Below are 24,802 nucleotides of genomic sequence, written 5' to 3'. Positions count from 1 at the left end.
CATAATACTCCAAAGACGTCTGGAGTGGGTGAGAGGTAAAATCCGCCAAACCTCGCAGGAGGGAACTCCTATGTATGGTTCTTGGTTCAATCAACGTTGAAGGATACACTGTTCCAAAATATTGTGCATCTAATCTTTGTTTCCATAAGGAACCTGATCTGCAAACAAACAGAATAACCTTCCTGACAGTAAAATGTCAGAAAGTGATGATGAAAGAGAGAGAGTTAGATTAGCAGCTGAACTAATAGAAGCTGATAATACTATGCAAGAAGCAGACCCGGATATAAAACTCATCCCGGTCAACATAAGAAGATCTATAACGTTAAAACTTATAGAAAATGGACTGACACCAAGAGGTGGTACAGTCATATTCGTAATTGAGGCACACGAATATCGGCAGACAGAGGTATTCTATTCATGGATAAACTTTCCAGCAGCAAATGCTGTAACAAAGGACTTCCACTATTATAAAATAGAGGAACCTCCTAATGAGTACACTCCTTTCGAGGAAGTGGAAGTACCACTCAAATTCCAAGAGCACCTGCTCTTGTTTAATGGCGCCCTAAAACACAACAAACACATCACCAGGCTCGGTCCACTAGGTAGACCAGGAGCAACGTGGCCGGTCCTAGCCGGATACACACCACACCCAGACATTGAAGAAATGCCTGCATCAGAACTTTTAGTACAACTAAAACAATTAATCAAAATATATAGACAATTAGTCCAATATGTAATGCGGACTTCAACAATCCAACCAGCAATTAAAATTCCACAGCTGACCCCTCATCAGGGGAACACAAATAAAATTACACCACAGAACATACAGTCCTGCCTAGGTAAAGTACCAGCTAAACGGGAACAAATACCATTCTGGTTAGCACAAAAAATCACCCAAATAGAGGCGGTATACCCAGATACCACCCCGGTAGAAAAACACAGGATTCTGACTATCTGTCTTCCAATGGGAATCGCACCCCACGTGGAGGACTGTGACACTTGGGGTACAGTCTTTGCTTCCATTTACACAAAAACACATGGAGTTCCATCCATGTCAGTAATACCAGATGTGCTAAAACAAATTCAAGACGAATACGGTCCAGAACCCGCTTTAACTCTCGGTATGAAATTACTAAAAGACTTCAAGCAGGTCTCGGCAATATTACTAGCCAACATAAAAGGAGAAGCAGCGAATGTGGCGATCCGCCAGAGGTTAAAAGAGACAGATATAGCAGACCAACCAGCTGAAATTGCCAGAATTATAGAAAAATCCTATGAAGAACTAGGTAGAGATAGTTTGGGTGGAATACCAGTGAAGCCCCAACTAATTGAAAGTCCTGAAAAAATATTTATTAAAAATAATCTAAACAGTCAAAAGAAGAACTGGGATGGAAACAAACAATCCAATCCAAAAGAAAAAAGATTCCAGTCCAGAGAAAGGTCTCCTCGGCGGAGAGGAAGATCTCCGGACCAAGGACCCAAGTCTCCCCAAAGGGAGCCCTCTGTGAAAAGATACAACCTTAGAAATAGGGATAACATAAAGAAACCTGATAGATATCAAGATTTTGATACACGTCCCTCTCAATCTTTTCAGACTTCCTCGCAGAAATCGGAAAGAAGAGGACGATCGGAACCCAGGGAAGGGCACGTCAAGTCCAAAGACAAGGAACCTGCTCATCCAAATAAAAAATTACAGTTTCCAAAGAAGAAGGTAGCCAGTATTAAAGTATTCAACAATGCCGAGAATACTGAGGACACAGCTGAAAAACGGAGAGTGGGCTCAGACAATGCTAGACAGCGCAGCAGAAGTGAGCATAGCACGCAAAGTCCTTATGAATCATCTGGAGACAGTGGACACGAATGAATACATTCAAGTGGAAACTGCAGACACCAGAGTTAGCAAACCTCACAAAATATATGAAATAACTTTACGTATAGAAGGGGATAAGACTAGAAAAATAAGGGGCCTTTTTTGGGATAATCTTTCCAAGGGCTATCACATCCTTCTAGCTGAAAAAGACTGGCCACCAGAGTTTGTCAGGGAGTGCCCACATGGCGAAGAAATAATTATGCCTGCCTTCTCAAATCATATTCCAATTCATAAAAAATATACACTTGCAAGAAAGTGGGCAGTAGCTCAAGCTCCTGCTTTATATAAAAATCATGTGGGATGGGATGAGGAATCTCCTCCACACAAAATCCAGTTAAAATCACAACCTACTGCACAAAGGCAGTATCCAATCAAGCAAGAAGCTAAAAAACAGGTAAAAGAAATTCTAGATCAACTAGAATACCAGGGGGTGATTGAAACTTGCACCTCACAAATGAACAACCCTTTGTTTCCTGTCTCCAAACCAGACAATTCATATCGTCTAGTTTTGGATTACAGACACCTTAACTCATGTTGCAAAACTTTTGCAGTACAAAACTCGCATAGTGCTGCACTAATGAATAACATAGTGCGCAAAAAATATAAAACAACATTAGACATCTCTAATGGATTCTTTTGTCAAAATATAGCACCAGAGAGCAGATACTTGTCAGCGTTCTCAATAAATGGCGCTCAAAAAGAATTCTGTCGGTTACCCCAGGGGTACAAGAACAGCCCAGGATTATTCTCAGCGAGAGTACATATGATGACGAAGCATTATCTTATGTCGATGACATATACCTAACAGATGATGACTTGGATACTCACTTGAAGAGAGTGAACACCATAATACTTGGGTTCGCAGCAGAGGGTTACAAATTCAACTTTAAAAAATCTAGAATTGCCCATCTAACAGTCCTGTTCTTAGGATATGAATTATCAAGTGAAGGCAAAAGCCTGGCTGACAATTTCCTAGAGAAATGTGCCGTACTCCAAGCACCTAGAACACTAAAAAACCTACAGTCAATTCTAGGCTTCCTAAATTTCGGAAGAACATACATTGCAAATTAAGCAGAAACGGTCAAACCCCTTTATGATCTAATAAAACCTGATTTTAAAAAAACCAATTGGACTCAAATACACACAGAAATTCTGAGATCCTTACAAACAAGATATGTTGATTAAAACAAAATTAGAAACACGTTATAACACACGCAACCTTGTGATTCGAGTCATCCCAGGAAGATGCGGATTCACATACCTGACCTCTAATGAGGGAGAAAAGGTACCAATTGCATTCAAATCACACTTGTACACAGAAGCTGAAAAGAAATTCAGCATTAAAGAAAACATTGTTCATGCAGTTCAAACCGCAATAGCTAGAGAAAAAGATAAAGCTGACGGTAGACACATCACAGTCAGAACAGCAGAATCAGCCTTTGAGGCATTAACAACCCGGTGTAATTTACAAACAACAGCATTGAATCCGGAATGGATACAATGGGTGAATTCCATTACAATGGACAAAGTAAAATACTACCTTGATCCGGAACTAAAGGAACTAAAATATCTAGAATATGAAAGAATATTCCCTCTGCCAATCGACATTCTGCCATTACGACAGTACGCTTGTGTAATCTATACAGACGGACATGCGCAACCCCCCGTTTGGGGAGAACAAGCATACAACCCCACATGTGAGATTACAAAAGAAGTGTGGCGCGGAGGTAAACTAGGACCTCTATTAACAAAAACACACTCAGTAGAAACTAATTCAGAACAACAGACTGAAATAATAGCATTGAAAATGGCGCTAGATAATGCAGATCGCGAATTTCCGACACTCATAGTGTCCGATTCATATTACTGCGTCAAATCATATAACAGCGATTTGCAGAAATGGATTCAAAACGGTTACAAAGATGACACAGGTGCAACAATAAAGCAAAAACTGCTTTGGGAACAAATAGTTCTGTTAAAAAAAGAACTACCAAAGACTCACGTGATACACTCACTGAGTCATCAGCGTGATGGCGTTCACGTTGCAGGGAATTCATTGGCTGAAAAAGCCACAGCGGTAGCAACTGAATCGGCTTCCGTAGATAGAAAAAAGCGTGCAGTAAAATACATTGACGGTGAAACAATGCTGGCGGTGAAAACATCATCAAAAGGCGACTGCTCAGCGTTACCGATCAGTTACCCACTCAAATATACATACATAATCGATGCAAACTCCGTTCCTTTTGCTCGAATCCCTGGAGTGGGGGATAGAGTGATTCCAAACATGGACAGGAGAGGCTTGTTAATAGCAGACGCACATATGGGCGAGGGTCTCAGACACCTCAAATTAAAAGATTCTCTGGAAGAATTACAATCAGTGTACTGGTGGCCAGGCATGGGCCTGCATCATACCATTTTTGTAAAAAACTGCCCAAACTGTAACAGAAATCGCAGTGGTGAAAGAAACGGTATATTACCTTGGCGTTTCACACCAGAAAGGATCAACAATAAAAAATAAACCCAATATGAAAAATGCGTCGTATTAACATACAGAGACTAGTTTTCACTTATAACGTAGACCCCAACTTTCGGCTGACGCCAGAACTGTTATATCAAGATTTGCAAGTCTATAAGGGCATATACGCTAGAAGCATGCTACGTACTGACCAATATCTTTCCATTGCCTCTCGGGTTTGTGGGGAGTGCTTGGCCAGAATGAGCATTGCATTTGCGGGAATCTTCTCACTTCCTTCCTGAGGTATACGGGATGGTGTAAAGAAAAAACCAAAGGCAGAGAGCGATCTATAACAGCAAAGGTATTAGGTTCGGGAGCTGGGTGGGTCAAACATCTAATAAGTGTCCAACGTAGTCTAAACAACCTGCCAAGAAATTCTCTGAAGGGATTCAGTCCGTACGAATTATTGTTTGGGACTAGGATGTTAGTCTTAGATCTTGACAGTCAGACTTCAGTGGTGAAAGAAAAAAGCTTTGATATCAAAGAACGTTTGGCTATTTTGCAGGACTTAAACGAAACAAGAAAAGACCTGAGCAACATAAAGTTGAAACAACAGCCAACAACCACTGAAGAAACACCGCCTGTCCCAGCAAGACCTGTCTGGATTCCAAAAATCGGGGATCTAGGGCCAGATGTAGGTGAAATAGATTTACCGATTTTAAATTACCGAATTTTACCGATTCGGTAATTAAAAATCGGTAAATCTATGGGGTCGACATGTAGGTATTCCAGATGTGCTGGAATACCGAATCGGATGATTTCGGTATTTAAAGATTCGGTAAATACCGAATCGGTAATGCCCATGCATTCCTATGGGCTTTGAAGCCCATAGGAATGAATGGGCATTACCGATTCGGTATTTACTGAATCGGTAAATACCGATTTTCACAAGGGTGCAGGGGGTGTCACTTTGATACCCTCTGGCACCCCCAAAACAGGCTCGGGTGCCATGTGGCAGGCATACATGCCCTAAGGGCAGGTCTGCCTGTCACATGGCATAGGTGTGCATGCACACATGTGCATGCACACCGGAATCGGTATTTTACCATCAAATTGAATTTGATGGTAAAATACCGATTCAGTAAGGCTCCTGGGACTCTGAAGAGTCCCACCTACATATGGGTGGCTCAGATTCGGTAAATTTACCGATTTTTTAGTTTACCGAATCGGTAAAATTACCGAATCGGTAATTTTACCGATTCGGTAAAATAAAGCCCCCTACATGCCAATCACCTATTTACCGATCGGTAACGGCCGAAAATACCGATTTTCGGCCGTTACCGACCGACCTACATCGGGCCCATGGTCAGAGAAAAGATCGCGGTAAAGAGGGAATTTGGGCCTTCTTACAGAAAAGCAGTTCCTGTCTTGTCCATCAACGGGACAAGATCAGTTGTACTACCGCCGCTTGCTGGTAAAAAGGAGAACCGAGTTGTATCCATCGACCTGGTAAAACCACAATCATGTGGCCGATAACAAACAGTAGGCCAAGTGGACTCCCGATAAGTAGTAGAACACCGAGGTTTGCTACAAGTACAGAGGTGCTAACTAAAAGGCTAATCACATTCGAAACGCCTACAGAACAACAACAAGGACTATGCAACAATGCAATGGAACTCACACCTCTGAAAACCCAAATAAAAACGTTTAGTAGAGACACACCAACATACAATGAAGTAACAAATGAATATGCAAGAAACAGTAATCCTGAAGCAATTGGAACAATTGATAGAACAGCATCCGGCTACTTCATAAACTTCAATGATTCCTCTGAAGACCTCAGTGAATCAAAGACACAGCCATCAACAAAAACCCTTAAAGACAAAGCTAAGGAACTTTTGAAACAACTGAAAGAAACCTATCTGATTTCTCCATGGATTGAATTTTGGGTGTCCTTTGGTGTATTTATCCTCATAGTTTGGCTCGTCATTGGGACGCTTCATTGAGGGAAAATATGCAAAAATGGACACAGCAAGCCAGAAAATCAACTTGATCCTCAAGCCACACACGTCTTCACACGTCGAGAAAAGAGAACTTTCTTCAGTCAACTTCACAGCCAATCCTATACCGGGTGGGGTAGTATGGGACAATACTGACTATGAAATTTATGGTCCGGTTGAAATCCTCAAATATCCACACCAAATCAAGATCTCGTTGAGTGACTTTGTAAAACCAAACTCATTTGCTGATGATTGGGACTTTGAAAGTATTAATGACATGATGTCTGACCTAGTGATGTCTGCTAAATTTACTAAACATGATTATTTGCAGGGTTCGTCTAATTATGATAATATGTACTGCTACAACCACTATGGTAACCATTTTCTACATAAATCTGCACAACCTAGAAATGTTTTCAATTATAATCAATGGGAACATTGTGCAACCCCTCCAAAAGGAAGCTCAAGAACCTTTTATGACAAATATTCATATTTTTCAGGGTTCAATACAAGTAAAGCTGAAACATTTTATTTTAAATTGTCAAATAAGACAGGAACAAAAACCATGCTTACAAACACAAAATTGATATATTCGGACTCATTTTTTGAACAAATGAATACATTTGGTTTTGATTATTGGGACAAAAATGTGGAAGTAAAAAGTGTTTGGGGTACAAGAGAATGGCAAGTTCAGGGTATAGAATCATTGTTTAGAGCCTGCATGATCCCAGAACAAATTATATTCTTGAATGATAATATTCAACAAACTACCTGTCTTGGATTAGCCAAAATCAAAGACTTAAATAAACCGTCTATTCCAAAACCAACAATGAACAGCAATAACTCTGCAGATGCAGAGATAGACGTAAACTATGTATTAAACCAAAACAGAACAAATCCTGATTGGAAACAATGGTTAATCTGGCCCACAGATACTAATAACTGTCAAGACAGATTCCTGAACAAAACACAGGGGTTCACATTGACCAGGCCAGACCCTAGATATTCCCAAAGACAACAACCAGGGATAATCACCACCTACAGTGTGGGCAAACTCTGCCTTCAATGGCTACAAACTTCCACACTGACAGAAATTAAGCAACACCTAACTTCACTTACTGATGGTGCTGACTTGCGTGATTTCATTATGGGACCGCGCAAACAGCGTCAAAAACGCTTCATAGCAGCCTCTATATATGCAGCTTACAACGAGGCCTGGAAGATAACTCAAATTGAGACAGCAGAAAGTATACGGGAAATTGACCGTATTAATTTGGAAAAATCGCTTTCTGTAGTGGACAATGGGTTAATGACTCTGTCCTCCAGAATTTTTTCATTGGACAGCATTGTGTCTTCAGCAATCGACATAATATCGCAAGACTTACTGTTGTTACAACACGGCCAGTCGCAATTGCGTTCTATTATACAGCTTGGATGGACGTTACAAAATCTGCGTTCAGGCTATGTGCCTTGGCGTTTAATCAACACAACGTCACTATTCAATATCTTTAACCTTACTGATAAACAAATCAGTATGGCACAAAAGGGTGCTGATTATACAATCCTGAGCATTGAGAAACTCGAGAGATTACCATTGACAATGTCAGAACGACCTGTCATTGAATGGATAATACATGGGATAATTAATATTCCGATATCTACTTTCAGGTTTCAATACTGCCAAAAATATATACTGGCTGGCATGTACGAAAAATTGGGAAAAGGGTACATTAAGTCAACATGGAACTTGCCCTATTCACATGCATGTGTCAGTAATAAAGGACAGAAAGTGTTCCTTAGTGGCAATAATTGTGCAATGTCACTAAGCGGTACACTTCTGTGTAATGGAATTAGTTTGCATGGAGCCTGTGAAGGGAACTCAAATAACCTTTCATGTCACCAGCTAGGCACACCTGCAACACAGATAGAACCATTCTTTAAAAGACTCTATAACGGGAGTTACATCCTAATTGTGGATCGCAGATGTTGTAGTCTACTGCCCGGGGTTCCTTATCTCATAAGTATGACTGCGAAGGTCATGTGCTGTGGACGCTTATTGTTCCCCAGCTCCTTTCCAGACAGGGAGGCAAGGACATGGCCTAACTTGAAAATTACTTCTATTCAAATTGATACTTTAAGCAGAATGAAAACAGTGCTTCTTCAGACGTCGACCAGGCTCACGTCATCAAAAGAAACGTATGATCTCCTAGTCGCAAGGACGACTGCAGAGATTCACTCATTGTTATCAACTAATTCCCTCATACATTTCGCAGAAATCCTGAATGAAATCTTAAATATTTCTGATACCAGTGGAGTCTCAAATGTATTTAAGACATTGTTTTCAGGGGCATTAACACCATTCAAAGCCATACTGGGTATTTTTCCAGACCTCGTCCATTCGATTTTTGGAGGAGTTCCCCTCATTTTAGGACTAATTGCAGGAATCCTATTCTTGGTCCTTATATTTCGTTATGGCAAACCATGTCACAGACAAAACACCTGCGACAAGGGAAGAAACAATCCGAGCCATTGGATGCCGGGACCGGATATCAAAAATCCTGGGACTAACCCGGCTTAGAGACCTGAACATGACTTGGTTTCTTTCATTTCGGCCGATATGGCAAAGATGTGTTTTACCTGTATTAAGGTGCATGCTGTGCGGAGAAGAATGCGTGTTGGACACCTGTCTGACGCTACAATCGGATGCGCCAATGGATGCAGAAACATTGTTGGGTCCGGTAACGGCTCATGCATTGTGCTGCCCTCAACGGCTGCCAATCCTGATGACGGCATTCGTGGAAACTTCACCACTACGATTGAGGGGTAGTGAAGATCAAGATGAAAGCAGCATCGATCAGGTACGACCTTCTGTCAGCAATACTACTCAAAACGTCAATGGAGACAATCATGCACATGAATGCATGGTTACATCTTATTCCGAGTTAGTGGAACTCTCACAGGAAGCTGTTGACAGCTTTTTCAGCAGTCTCAATGATATGATGTTCTCACCAGAGCAGAAATAACGACCCTTGAGCAAGCTAGCACACGGCGTTCCCGACACCTTGAATTTGGCCTTCAACTTTAATAATAAAGTAGCAATAACAATTTTTTCCTCCAGTTCACGGACAGCAATTTCTTTAGCAGCCCCAAAATATTTTTATAATTTTTTCGGGACACTTATCTTCTGCTTAAAGTAAGAACTATTCTTAGAGAACTAATTTCTATTTAAAAAAAAAAAAAAACTTCATAGACATTAGCTGCCCGCTGGTATGTTCATAAATATTTTTGAACTGTGATGAAGTGGTCTCGAACTTTTCTTCTGTATTAAGAGCCATTTCATGTGTAATTCTCATATTCAATTACTAATAATGTATACATATGCGTGATTAATTTAGCATTATTCTACTGCTTGAGTGCATATAGTACATGTGACTATTTTTTTCCCGTATATTACATAATTTCAAAATGCATTATGTGTATTTTGGGGTGGTAAGGTATACACGATACTCTACAGTATGTTTTACTATGCCTAGATTCGTAAATATGGCCATAGTTAGCGTGGAGTGGGTGTGATGTATTCCTATAGGTTCTGTATAGATCCCCCTATTCCTGACCCTATTCTGGTTAACAAATTAACTAGCAGCCATCCCATGATGCAGAAACCGTTATCTGATTAAGCCAGACCACGGCACAGGAGCGCGTTATCTGATTAGGTCATAACGCTTGCCATCTAATTAGGCAAGCAATATTCCTCCAGCCCCTGATAAGGCATACGGAGTTCTCAAAACAAATCAAACCTATGACAACCTGGGAAAATCCCTGCGGCCATTGTTTTGATTTCTCAAAGAACTTCAGTAAAAGAATGTGCTAACGACCAGCTCGTATGACATCCTTATTGACGTATCTATGTCCATCCTTACGTCAATCTCGGCACCTTACAGGTATAAATATTACCGACATTGCCTTAAGCAAACACACGCGGTGGTGACGAGATCGGAGCCGCAAGACTTGCCGAAGCCCACTGGCGCTGCCCCGCCTTCCTGACGCGCTGAGAACGAGACGCTGCCTTTCTCCTGCCGAGAAATCCAGCTCCGGCGCTTCCGAGCAGCCCTTGCAGGCAGCTTGGAATATCGAGACCACAGACGAGAGATACCATCCCTCAACCATCCTAGATCTCAGGTACAGAACTGAATAACCCCTTGCAGAGAATTCTTGAGTCAGTCACTTGGCAAAACAAACTTAACTCAAACTGCTACTTTCTACTCCAGCCCACGTATTAGGCTTAGGTCAGGTACACCGGGGTAGGCGTGGTTAGAAGCACCAGTTGAGTACGATTAGTCAAATGTATATGTGTATGTATATATTTTATCCATTTTAAATAGCATATGGCTTAGAAACCATATCAATGCTTTTACAGTATTATTTCATAATTCTGCTTCTATTGTATGCACTTTACTTAACCATAAGTATTGCGATAATATCGATTCATTTCTCTTGTACGAGAAAAGAGACTGATCAATAAACAACATCTTTTATTGAACACGCCCGTCTCTTCCTTTTCTCTACAAACTGGTGAAACTAAGAATGCACATACTGACTGTGGTGTCCTCTGCATGAAAGAAAGCTCAGGAACCAGTAAAGTAAGTCAGGAGGTATTTATTAAACCTCATCCACAGGAGACAGCATAGTAACTGCCCAAGAGGGAACACAACCAAGGCAAGGTTCCAGAACCACTACAGTAAAGGTTCTTGGTACATTAAAGATACAGTAACAATAAATAAGCACCTTCACATATCTCCCCCCAACAGAAAAAGAAGAACATTAAGTAAAACAGATAAAACAAAATTTAAACAAGAATGAAAATGAAAGGTCATAACGCATAGTCTCTCAAATAGGAGGGTGGTCTACGTATTCTTTGACATCTAGAGGAAAGCATGGGTAAGTTAGGATCATTGACAGAATTGGAAAACCTATGAAATAAACCTTGTCTATCATAAGAGGAATCAGGTATAGGTATTCTTGACCTAACAACAACAACTCTGCTTTTGTTCCAAATTCTACCATCCTCTGTTTTAATGGCATTCCTGAATATTTTCACAACAGCTTTTACATCAGAGAATTTGGACCAATTTCTACAACCAACAGGAGCTTTGATGCGAACTAGGTCACCAACAAGAACTTTTTGAGCATTTACACACTTTCTCCTATCAAAATAAATCTTTCTCTCATCTTGCTTCCTCTCCTCCCTCCTTCGCCATTCACCTATTCCATTATCAACCAGGCCTTTATTAAGATCCATCCAACCAGGACACAGATAGGTGTTGGGAGCCCTTCCTTTAAACAAAACAAAGGGGGATCTACCAGTAGTTGTGTGGGGAGCATAGCGATAAGCATTTATTCTGTCTTGCAGGACAGATTTCCAATTTAATCCAGATGATCTTGCTAACTGTATAGCCTCCTTCAGGGTTTTATTAACCCTCTCAACAGCACCGTTGGATTCAGGATGGTATAAAGAACATTTTTTATGTAAAATACCTGATTTTCCCATAAACTCTTCAAAAACCCTTGAACAGAATTGTGGTCCATTATCTGACAGGAGACTATTAGGGAAACTTTCTTTTTTAAAGATGGTATCTAGAAACTTTATTACTTCTTCAGATGTGATCTCCCTTACAGCACTCACCTCAATCCATCTGGAATAGAGATCCATAAGGACTAAAAGATAAGGTGTATCACTTACACCTGACAACGGACCAACTATATCTATGGCTAGTTCATCCCAAGGATGTTTTGGAAGGGATCGCTTAACCATTGGCATCTGTCTAGTTTTAAGTATTTTATCACTTGCAGAACATTCTGGACAATCCCTCACTAATCTTTCTATCTCCAAATCCATCCCTGGCCACCAAAATTGCATGCGTAGAATTTCTTTGGTTTTTACAATACCAAGATGTCCAGAATGAGCATGAGATAAAAGTTTTTTTCTAATTCCCAGTGGAGGAACCATTTTTGTTCCCCTAGTTAAAAAACCAGAGTGAATAGAAAGCTCGTTAGAAACCAAGGTCCACGGTTTTTCTAAGCGAGAGTTATTGCTCAAGGACAGCATAACTCTTTTTATTTCTTCATCTTTTTCAAGTTCATCCCTCCACTCCTTTTCCTCAATCGCTCCCTCTGTAATCTCACATACATTTATAGATTCATCACAACAACCTACAGCATCATCTTCATCAAAATTCTCTTTACCAACCATTCTCGAGAGACAATCAGCAGACTTGTTTGATACACCTGGGATATAATCAACAGAGAAATTAAACTCTTGTAACGAAACAATCCATTTTCTAATTCTTGAAGAGATTGAATCCAATCCCTTCTTATCAAAAATTTCTTTTAACGGTTTATGATCTGAATAGACTAAAATCTTAGTACCCCAAATTAGGTTTTTTAATTTTCTCAGAGCCCAATAGATGGCAAGAGATTCTTTTTCTATGACAGAATAATTTAATTCCGAGCCCCTTAGACATCTTGAGGAGCAGCAAATCAAGTTGTCCTTCCCATTTCTTTTTTGTATTAAGACAGCACCAAGTCCCTTTTCACTTGCATCAGTGAATAAAATTGTAGGAAGACCTGGCACAAATGCCTGAAGAGAGGGAGCCTTGTTCAATTCTGATTTAATCCCTACAAATTCAGTTTTGCATACATCAGACCACACATACTCCACATTCCTCGATGTCAACCTTCTCATAAACTGTGTTTTGTCTGCAAAATTAGGAATAAACTTCCCATAGAACTCCACCATACCAAGGAAGGAAATTAATTCTTCCTTATTCTCTGGATCTTTTATTTTGTTGATGGTGTCAACTAATTCTTTTTTTGGAAAGATGCCCATGTCAGTTATTCTATGCCCTAAGTAATTTACTTCCTTCACACCAAATTTACATTTGCTTTTTTTAAGTGTCATACCTGCATCTTCCAAACGTTTGAGCACCGAACAGACGCGATCAAAATGTTCTTTTGAACTATTTCCATAAATAAGTAAGTCATCTTGGTAACATCTTACACCAGATATTCCCTTTAAAATTCTTGCCATGATCCTTTGAAAAACGGAAGCCGCTGACACAAGGCCAAAGGGCATCCTTTTATGCCTATAAGTACCCATGGGGGTGATAAAGGCAGTTAGGTCTTGAGAATGTTCATCTAATACAACCTGATGATAGGCTGAGGCAAGATCAAGTGTGGTGAAATATCTGGCACCTTCAAGTGTGCTAACCATTTCATCAATATTCGGAAGGGGAAATTTGTCCACAACTACCTCTTTATTTAATGCTCTTAAATCAACACAGAGCCTAATCTCACCTGTAGGCTTCTTAACTATGACAACGGGAGCCAACCACTCAGTAGCCTCCACTTGTTCAATGACATCATTCTTTAACAATTTGTCTATTTCTTCTTTTACCTTATCCTGTTCCATCAATGGTATTCTTCTAACTTTCGCTATGACAGGGACAGCATTCTCTCTTAATCTAATGTGATGTTTATAACCTTGTAAGCAACCTAAGTTTTCTCTAAATACTTTTGGGAATCTACTAGCTAAACCCTCTCCCAGCTCCTTATCTGACTCATTCCTCTCCACTATCTCTACCTGATGAATTTGTACTTGCGGATCTGCATTGGGATCTAAAGTTACGCCAAGTTGACCTTGATGTACCCAGCCTAACAAGATATCACCCTTCTTTGCCACATATATTTTCCCTACAATAATTCTACTCCCAAGTTCAATCTCCGCCATGAAACATCCAACCATTTTAATTGGGTTATCTGAGTATCCAAGAGGCCTAACATCTGATCTCATTAGTTTTACTTTTCCTGCGAAATGCTTACTAAATAATTCTTCATCAATTAAGGTGATACGAGAACATGAGTCGAATTTAAAATCTATCATTACATTTCCTACTTTTACAGGATGAATTGGATGATCTCCTTCCTCACATTTTATCTCAAATGTAACAGTTCTAACTTGTGGTTGGGACTGATTCCAACGTTTTCTAGACATGTCAGGTCTAAACATTCTTGATCTGCAACATTTACCATAATGTCCCTTCTTGCCACATACATTGCATATAATTCTTAAAGCAGGACACAGTGGAGAATTAGCTAGATGGCCTATTTGGCCACATCTAAAACATGTAAATTTATTACTTTGTCCCGGAAAATTGCTTTGAAACCCAGGATTTGTAGAAAAATCATCTTTTCTTGAGGCAGATTGAGTTTCATTCTTGTCTTGTTTCTTGATTTGACATATTACTTCTTCAACTTTTGTGTCTTCTTTCTTTTCAACAATAGATGTTTTATCTCTTTCTTTTTTTTATTCCCCAACGCACTTTGTCATGTGTTCTACTTGTTTAGCTATCACTAGAACTTCTTCAAGGGGCGGTTCATCTTTTAACCAGAGTTCTTTTCTTATTTCATCATGGACACATCTGAGGACAAATTGATCCCTAATCCTTTCATCGAGTGTTAAGCCAAAATTGCAAGAGGAAGCTAGTTTCCTCAATGAAGAAACATAGTCCTCTACAGTTTCATCTCTCTTTTGTTCCCTTAAGCCGAAGTGATAGCGTTCCATAATGGTACTAATCCTTGGAAGATAATGTTTATCCAGTTGTGCAATCGCAATTTCGTATTCATTTAAATTGCGTTGTTCCCCAGCAGATAGATCAGGGAGATGTTCCAGGACATCTTGTCCTTCTCCTCCTAAACAATGTAAAAGGAGGGCTAGCTTCCTTTCAGCACTCAGGTTAGTTCCACAAACTCTTGCGTAATTGGCAAAAATCTTCTTCCATTTTTTCCACTTTATATTAGGTTCTCCTGGAGTATTTAAAAAAAATGCAGGTTGAGTTACATTTTGCATTTCAAAGGCCCTCTTTTAAAGTTTTAATTATGTTGAATTCCCCTTTTTTTTTTTTTAAGAATGTTCACAATAAGAAGGGTTTGTTTTTGGAATCTTCCTTTCTCTTGCTGTGTTCTTTTCCTCTAGGCTAAACAATTGTTGAGTTAAGGAAGATCATGGAATCCTTCAACAATGGTTAGATTAGAATGATCTGTCTTTCTTTCTTGCATATGATAAGATTCTTTTGATGACAATACAATGTGGGATGGTTGTGCAAGAAAAGAGAAACGTTCTTTTATTTCAGTGCTTTGCGTTTTTTTAAACAGGACAGCAGAGGGCGCTGTTACATCATAATAGAACGAGCAGAGTAGCGTGAGCAAAAGAATCCATGCGCGTGTAACACTCGTGATGTCTATTTCATCAACGCGAGCAAGTCAATTTAAAAACAAGTAGAGTAGCGCGAGCAAAAGAATTAATGCGCGTGTAACACTCGTGATGTTGATTTCATAAGCGCGAGCAAGGCAATTTAAGCACGAGCGTTGTTCAGCGCGAGCATGGTTCGTTTTATCTGTTCCAGCTAAAGACGGTCCTTTTCTTTTAATAAAAAAAATATTCTCCTCGAGAAACCTCCCACCTTACTCCTCACCGCTTTTACTTATACCAGCCGCTGGGAAGACTCCGCTTCCTTTTCTTTATATTTAACTGCCGCTGGAGGAGAAGGGGAAATTTTCTTCTTTCTCAGTCTCTGTGTTGAGGTGGAAAGTGATGTGGATTCACCCGATCGTCGCCATAAAAATGTGGTGTCCTCTGCATGAAAGAAAGCTCAGGAACCAGTAAAGTAAGTCAGGAGGTATTTATTAAACCTCATCCACAGGAGACAGCATAGTAACTGCCCAAGAGGGAACACAACCAAGGCAAGGTTCCAGAACCACTACAGTAAAGGTTCTTGGTACATTAAAGATACAGTAACAATAAATAAGCACCTTCACACTGACTGAGTAAAATAAGTTGTCTTTTGTTTTCACACGACTCTAGAGATACACTCTTGATTAGGGGAGAGCAAAGTTGTCATGTTCTATGGTTGTCAGAAACTAAATCCCTTCTTGTCTATCCAGGGAGGTTCAACTCCTCCTTGCCTATTCGAGAAAGTTTCTAGTGAACTCTGAGCTAGCTGGCAAACCCAAAACTTTAAGTCTAATATCGACAGTAGAAGACCTAGTTAACGTCTGGTCTAGGTCTATACTATTGGAGGTATTATTCCAATGCGCAGAGCCTATTGGGATAATAGGAACTACACTACAAGAGCCAACCACAGCACCGAGACCGCCCTCATCGCAGCCACCGACGACATCCGGACCCTGCTCGACAAGGGGGAAACAGTGGCCCTCATCCTCCTGGACCTCTCCGCTGCGTTCGACACGGTCTGCCACCGCACCCTAGTCCAGCGCCTCAGCAACATGGGTATCCAAGAGAAGGCACTGGAGTGGATCATCTCGTTCCTCGCCGGAAGAACACAAAGAGTCCGCCTCCCCCCGTTTCACTCCGAGGCCACCGAAGTCATCTGCGGCGTCCCGCAAGGATCTTCACTCAGCCCCACCCTCTTCAACATCTACATGAAACCTCTCGCAGCCATCGCACGCCAGCACAACCTCAACATCATCTCTTACGCCGACGACACCCAGCTGATCCTCTCCCTCACCAGAGACCCCGACACCGCCAGAACCTGCCTACACGAAGGGATGAAAGACGTCGCCGAGTGGATGAAGGACAGCCGCCTGAAACTGAACTCGGACAAGACGGAAGTCCTCATCCGGGGATCTTCGCCCTCCGCCTGGGGGGACGACTGGTGGCACCGCACCCAAGCCAACCGACCACGCACGCAACCTGGGCTTCATCCTGGACCCCTCCCTCTCGATGACCAGACAAGTCAACGCCGTCTCCTCATCGTGCTTCAACACCCTGCGTATGCTTCGTAAGATCTTCCGCTGGATCCCGACCGAGACCAGGAAGACTGTCACCCAGGCACTCGTCACCAGCCGACTGGACTACGGAAACGCCCTCTATGCCGGAACCACAGCCAAGCTACAGAAAAGACTCCAGCGCATCCAGAACGCCTCCGCCCGACTCATCCTGGATGTCCCCCGACGCAGCCACATCTCCAGCCACCTGAGGAACCTGCACTGGCTCCCCGTCGACAAGAGGATCACGTTCCGGCTCCTCACCCACGCACACAAGTCTCTCCATGACCTGGGCCCCAAGTACCTCAACGACCGCCTGACCTTCTACACGCCCACCCGCCAGCTACGGTCCACCAGCCTCACCCTCGCAGCCGTACCACGCATCCGAAGAGCCACCGCCGGAGGAAGATCCTTCTCTTACCTGGCTGCCAAGACTTGGAACTCCCTCCCCATCCACCTTCGGCTGACCCAGGACCATCTCGCCTTCAGGAAACAACTCAAGACCTGGCTGTTCGAGCAGTAGCATACCCCTCCCCCCAAGCGCCTTGAGACCCTCCCGGGTGAGTAGTGTGCTATACAAATGGCATGATTGATTGATTGATTGATTGATGCCGGCGCATCACTGAGAAGCATGTCGTAGAGCCTGTTGCGACTCATCGCCGGAGACTAGGATTGACGTTGAATCAGATGCTGCAGCATCTCCGGAAAGCGTGTCACAGGACCTGTCATGGTTCATCACTGGAGAAAAGGATCGACATCGCAGCAGATGCCGCCGCATCACCGGGAATAGTGTTGCAGGGCCTGTTGCGGCTCCCATCGTTGTGGAAGGAACTCGCATCGCCAGGGGAGAGGATCGACGTCACAGCAGATGCCACTGCATCACTGGGAAGTGTGTCGCAGGGCCTGTAGCGGCTCAGATCGTGTGAAGCATCTTGCATGGCTGGAGAAGAGGATCGACGTCGCAGCAGATGCTGCTGCATCACCGGGAAGCGTGTTGCATCAACAAGAAAGCGCCATCTTTGTTTCCTTGCACCAGATATTCAACGCATCACCGTCCTTGCAACACTTTCGTTTTCTTGCATTACGCATCTTAAGGTACATTGAACTTAGAGTGTCGCATTTACCATCTTAAGAAAACAAAGCAAATTCTACCACTTTAAATACAGTATTGTGGATTTTTGTTGTTTATGTCTTGTGTTAAATCTATATAAAAGATACTTATTTTTAATATACAACTTGTGTGGTGTCCATCTGTAGTGTTGTCACTTGATTACTGTATGCGTTCACAAATGCTCTACACACTGCCTCTGAGATAAGCTCATGCAAAGCTTCCAAGGGGGTGAGCAGGGGTTATTTTAGGAGTGTACCCCCTTACCCTGACTAGAGGCAATGGGTCCCTATTTATCACAAGTACTTACCTGTGCCAACTAGAGACCCTCAAATCTAACAATGCACAAACACACCACAGACTGACGTGCAGGAGGATGACCAGGAAGAAGAGGCAGATGATACATACTCCACAGCTTCTCCTGCTGGAACAGCACAGAGCAATCTAATCATCACAAATGTCTTCACATAATCCCAATGTACAAATATGACATCACATGTTTTCATTTGTTTAAAAAAACACATAATCCTAGTATGTGCAATAAAATATAACTACACAAAGATCTTGTGTGCATGTTTATTCTCTGCATACGTTCATATATCTGACAAGTAAAAGGTAAACAAATAACTGAACCACACAGCTCTCACATATAGCAGTGGACATAACATACATCAAGGGAAGATTGGGGAGGGAACAACGGATTGGGCCTATGACTTAAGTAATGTGTATGGTCCCGCAGTTAACAGAAAACAGACATACACATGTGTGAAGTGTAACAGGAAAACCAATAATCAGAGCAAAAGTTTGCCATCAACATACAACAAGCATTTACAATGCAACGGTTTCGCCTTTTTGAAAAGTTTGAGCTATTGGCATTGTAAATGACAAAATTTGTATCTATGTGTTGGTTTTGAAAACAGATAAATAAATGGCATTGTCATTTACATTGCCAATAGCTCGAACTTTTCCAAAGGCGAAACCGTTGCATTGTAAATGCTTGTTTCAAAGGGGGCCTCGAAACGGGTTCCTATCGGGCTCTGTTTTGTGCCCTGGCACAGGCGGTCCTCTTTATCCCGAACTGCAGTGACAACAGGCACATCCTGTGCTCACACTGCTCACTTATCACTCCTGGAGAAGTTAGGGCATGACGTCATGCCAGGTGAGCATTGTAGGGGAATGGAAATCCTTTAAAGAGAGTCATTTTCTCTCTGGATTTCCCTTCTCTTTTTGAAACTCAGGAGCAGCAACATTATCACCAGTGCTTTAAGTCAAAGCTTTTTCAATGATATATACAAGCCATAGTTGCTGCTTATTTATCTTAGCCAACTAACAACCATTGACAAAGTCAATAGCCCTGGCTTTTTGTAGGGATGATGTTAATTGTTCTATCATATACCTGGATGCATATGAATGAAACATCAAAATACAAGTCGGGCAGCACACTATGCTAAGCACAGGTTTTTAATTTACCTGTTTTTAAGCCACGCCCTAATTACAACAGCCACGCCCCTTTGAGAGACCACCCCCAGTTTTTTCATCCCACTTAAAGACCTGGCTATGATGGATAGTTTCCATGTTGGTCGCGCGCTGCACACTGCAGGGTCCCAGCAGCACTGCACTATTAGCGCCCCGTGCTCCACCCGCTGGCCTGAGGTCACTCTCCCCTGCGCCCGGCCCGGAGCCCGCCCATCCTCCAAACCCTCCTTCCAAAGGAAGCGGGCAGGGCTGGATCCCCCGCCATTGACGTCAGCAGCGAGGCCACGTGACCCCGAAGGAGCACCAGCGGCGCAGGGGAGGGGAGGGGTGGCGCGCGCTCACCGCACGCGCACACACTGACAGGCGCAGACACGCAGCCACAGAGGGGCGCACTGATTCAGTGACACATGCAGACGCACCGAAGCAGGCATGTAGAGACGTGCGTTGACATACAGGCGCCAACACGGTGACAGGCCCACGCAGCGACCGAGACACACACACAAAGTGACAGTGAGCAATCTACTCCTCCATGTTGAGGAACGCACCGTGGCATACATGCACAACGACAGGGAAAAGGAAAAACAGAAAACCTCGGAGATATAGGGCACATACGGGGATAGGTACACAGTGAAGGAGGAAAACCAAAGAGACGAATGCATTGAGAGACACACAGGAGACCTTGATGCACACACGGCAAGTAAAAAAAAAAAAACACATACACGTCCAATCAAGCATAGAGGCCGTGACAAAGGCACACGTTGTAGCAGGCACAGCAAGGGACAAACAAAAGCAACAATAAACACTATGACACACGCACAGTGACATACAGGTTCAGCTCCGAGCAAAAATGCACACATTAACAAAAATAACACGATGACAAGCTCGGTGACAGGTAAAGCAAAGTGACAGAAACAGACAGAGGCAAATTGATTGACACAAACCAGCCTGACAGTGACAGGAAAACATGCACGAGGCAAAATCCCCTCGCTAGGGGGGCATGGTGAGAACAAGTCAGGTCCCGGGCCGGCCAGCCAATCATAGCGCGGCCCGGGGATGACGTCACGGGGGTGTCCCGGGCCGGCAGCCAATCGCAGCGCCGCCCGGGACAAAGGGGCGGGGCTTAAAAAAAGCCCGAGAAACGCCCCCAAATCGCGTTTTCCCCGAGAAAGCGCGATTGACAGCCTCTGTCTCCCAATGGCTAGCCTCCATTTATGGAGCTAGCCAATGAAAGACAGAGGCGGGTCATCGATCAGATATAGAACTCAAGAGGTTTTGCTAGCGCATGCGCACTACGTGCGCACTTGCAGGCAAAACCTAAAAAACAAGCAGAGAAACTGGCAACAGAAAATAGAAGGCCCTCTAGCCAGGGACAGGTCATCACACCATCTTTTAACTATCACGGACAGGAATTAGAAGCAAAACCCTGGACGTAAGGCATTGGCCGGGCCCTTCAACAAGTATAACACAAGCAAGCAGATGTAGGGTCGTCTCCAACCGGACTTCCCGATAGAGAATAGATCAACCATGGCTGCGCAGAAATTTCCCTACCGGGGCAAGCGGATTGGTGAACACCCTAGGGCAGATTTCATACCAAAGGACTGAAAATGCAAGGACAAATTAGCAAACCTCCTGAATCGCCAATCAGAGAAACCAGACTGGAATGTGGAGATAGGCATTCCTCAAATCATGTGCCATCATAAAAGTCTGCAGGCATGACAAAGGAAATGATGCCCCTAGAGATGTGATACTCAAAGTACGGCCCGGGGCAGCATGCGGCCCTCCTGACCGTTCGTTACACACTGCCCCCTGAGCAGCAGCAGCAGCACTGGGCTGCTGTTTGCGCGACTCAACACTAACATTATAAAAAAATAATTTACAGCAAGCACTTATTTTAAGGTTATTTGCAGTTAAACAAAAGGAAGTAACTAGGCCCTTAACTTTAGGAACACCTTCATTAATAAAGACAGCAAACATGTAAAAATACGATAGTCTTTTGAAAATGTCAAAAAGTGTATTTCATTGACCTGTAGAACCATTTCACCGTAGTAAATCAAATTATAGCAGTGCATTCAGCAATAGATTTTTTTTTTAAGTGATGGTTTTCAATCATGAATTTAGGAACATTCATGCTTTCCACGGCCCCCTTCCTCCTATAATGCCATTAGTGATTACATCCAAGCACAGGAGATGGTTTTGTGCTGCACGTATCCTGAAATCATATATTTCGAGGCCCTCTTATATGTGATAATAAAGAAAAAGGAGGGAATTGAAATAAAGCAATTGCCCATGGTCACACAATTTGGTCAAGTAGAGAAGCAGAGATTTATCCCATGTTTTCTGGTTGCACATTTCGCAACTGAGTACAGCCAGTATATATACACATGCTTTGCTTCCCCTACACTCACTTTACAACCCCCTCCCCCGCTGGCATCAGTGTGGCCTCGGTCACACCAAAGACCAAACATTGCGGCCCCCGGTAAAATGTTTGTAAATACCCATGCAGTACACCATATTTAGTGTTGTTGGTTATCCACCCAATGACTTGTCTATCCAGTAGTAACTGGTCTCTGCAAGGGTTTTTTTTTTTTTAATAGCACTCGCAACCCATAACGAGTCGGTGTCTAAGCTCCTTCCAATATTTTCATATAATGGGAAAAAGACAAGAGTAGATTGTGAGGCCTTTTCTTTGTGTGTTGTGGCAATAGGTGGTGATTGGGCAGCATCCATGGTGGATACTGTTATTTATCATTGCTTTTTGAAGGCTTAAGACTATTTTGCTCCATTTGAATAACAGGGTTGTTCATTTTGTAAATTTGTTTCTCAAAAGTGACAATAACGAGCAGTCAATTTTTGATCAAGGTAGTTTTAAAGTGACTTGAATTATATCATAATGCGAACTGATTTCGATGTTGTAGGGAAATAAAATAAAACCGCAAAATACACTTCACAACTTAATATATAGTTCCCACGCATCTTCATATGTTCTGCAAGCGCAAAGCGTCACACCAGGAGAACAAGGTGTCCTGAAAAATTATAATGGTAAGTCGGCCACAATAATCTAGACCCACATCCATGTAGATATAATACATATACTCACATCTTCCCTATGAACCAACCTACTCCGGTTCTCTAATACTTTAGCTACATATTGCCATCACGTCTTGACTCCCTTACAATTCGCGCCAACTGTTGTGACCTCACATAAACGAGGTTTGAGACAATAGGAAAGAAACTCTATTTACCCAATAACTTGCTTTAACTTGAAAAGGACACGGGAGACAGAAAACAAATAAAAATAACAGTTTGCATACGCGACAAAGTAAACAAAGAAAAATCAACATGTTGACCCTCTGTTGAGTACAGACAGCTGCCATGCAAGGAACCACAACGCATACAGACCCTACCCATTACATCACCTTAGGCTCACTGGCTCAGATGCCCACCGACTCTATCATCCCAATAGCATAGCCTCTTTCTCCCCGTTTACTTTCATCACCCCTTTCACTCATGGTAAAGTGCTCTAAGCACTGCCGCTCTTTCAACACCCCTAGCTCGTTCCCACACCCCCCTAGTACAGCAGCAAATCCACGCCAGGGGCAGTTACAGGTACAATCTTGCCCCGCCCTCACTTGTTGGTCTGGTGGTACAGCGCCTCCATGCTGCTCTCCCAGTGCTGAACTTCCCCGCTCCACCTCCTCCTTTCCACTTCGTGGCGGCAGCTTAGACTGCAACTCTGACAGCACACGTCACCACAAGCCAGGGCATTTCCGGGCCGGCGTCAGAGCCAGTTCCGGTGCAAAGGGCGTTGCTGCCAAGCCAGCCGGAGCGTCACAGATCAGCGGGAGCCCACGGGTGAACATTGATCTTGTTTTTTTTATGGCCAGCGTTTGCCGGACTAGGGGTAACTAACAGGTCATAACTTCATTAGTTACATATCCACGTTGCACGAACGGGAGGGGGGCGGGAGAGAACACGGACGACGGGAGGGGGGCGGGAGAGAACACGGACGACGGGAGGGGACACGGACGACGGGAGGGGGGCGGGAGAGGACACGGACGGCGGGAGGGGGGCGGGAGAGGACACGGACGGCGGGAGAGGACACGGACGGCGGGAAAGGGGAGGGAACAGGAAAAAACGTAACTCCGCCCTGGGAAAAAATCTCGGGAACGCCCCCGAATCTGGTCCGGCCTTGACGGACAGATCCGGCACTCAATGGCTAGCCTCCATTTATGGAGCTAGCCAATGAGAGCCGGGGGACGTTCCCGAAGTGCTTATTGGGGACATAGGATTTCACCTGCGCTGAAAGGCTGCGCAGCAGCCTTCGGCAGGCGAAACCCAAAAAATGACACTAGGATTCGACAATATTTTGGGCGAGATGCAAGCCTATGGCAAAAACACACTGGCAGCCTACACAACATGGCCACCAGCCACATGGTCACAACTACAACAACATCAACAATGTTTTGGGTGAGATGCAAGCCTATGGCAAAAACACTTTGGCATCCTACACAAAATGGCCACCAGCCACATGGTCAAAACTACAACAACATCCAGCATGGATGTATGGCCACAAAAAAGAGCACATGCAGGCCTATGGCAAAAACACACTGGCAACCTATACAAAATAGCAACCAGCCACATGGTCACAACTACAACAACAACCAGCATGGAGGCATGGCCACAAAATAGAGCACATGCAGGCCTATGGCAAAAGCACACTGGTTGCTTACACAAACTTGCCGCCGGGCACATGGTCGCAACAACAACAACCAGCAAGGAGGCATGGAAAATAAAGGACACAGGGCAAAAGCACACTGGATGGTTACAAAAAATGCCCACCAGCCACATGGTCAAACAACAACAAGCCGGAGGCATGGAAAACAAAGAACACATACAGGTCTAGGACCTCTGACAAAAAAAGATCCCTGGCCTCCTGGCATGGAGAACCAAGAAAAATGGTGGTCTATGGCAAAGACAAAACAAGCATTGGCAATGCCAATAGGTCTCGCCGTATAGTGGAGTATAGTGTGTAAAGCCAGGGTGTAGCTATT

The sequence above is a fragment of the Lissotriton helveticus genome, chromosome 7, assembly GCF_964261635.1.
Source record: "Lissotriton helveticus chromosome 7, aLisHel1.1, whole genome shotgun sequence".
Classification (NCBI taxonomy): Eukaryota; Metazoa; Chordata; class Amphibia; order Caudata; family Salamandridae; genus Lissotriton; species Lissotriton helveticus.
Note: the sequence above shows the minus strand (reverse complement) of the source record.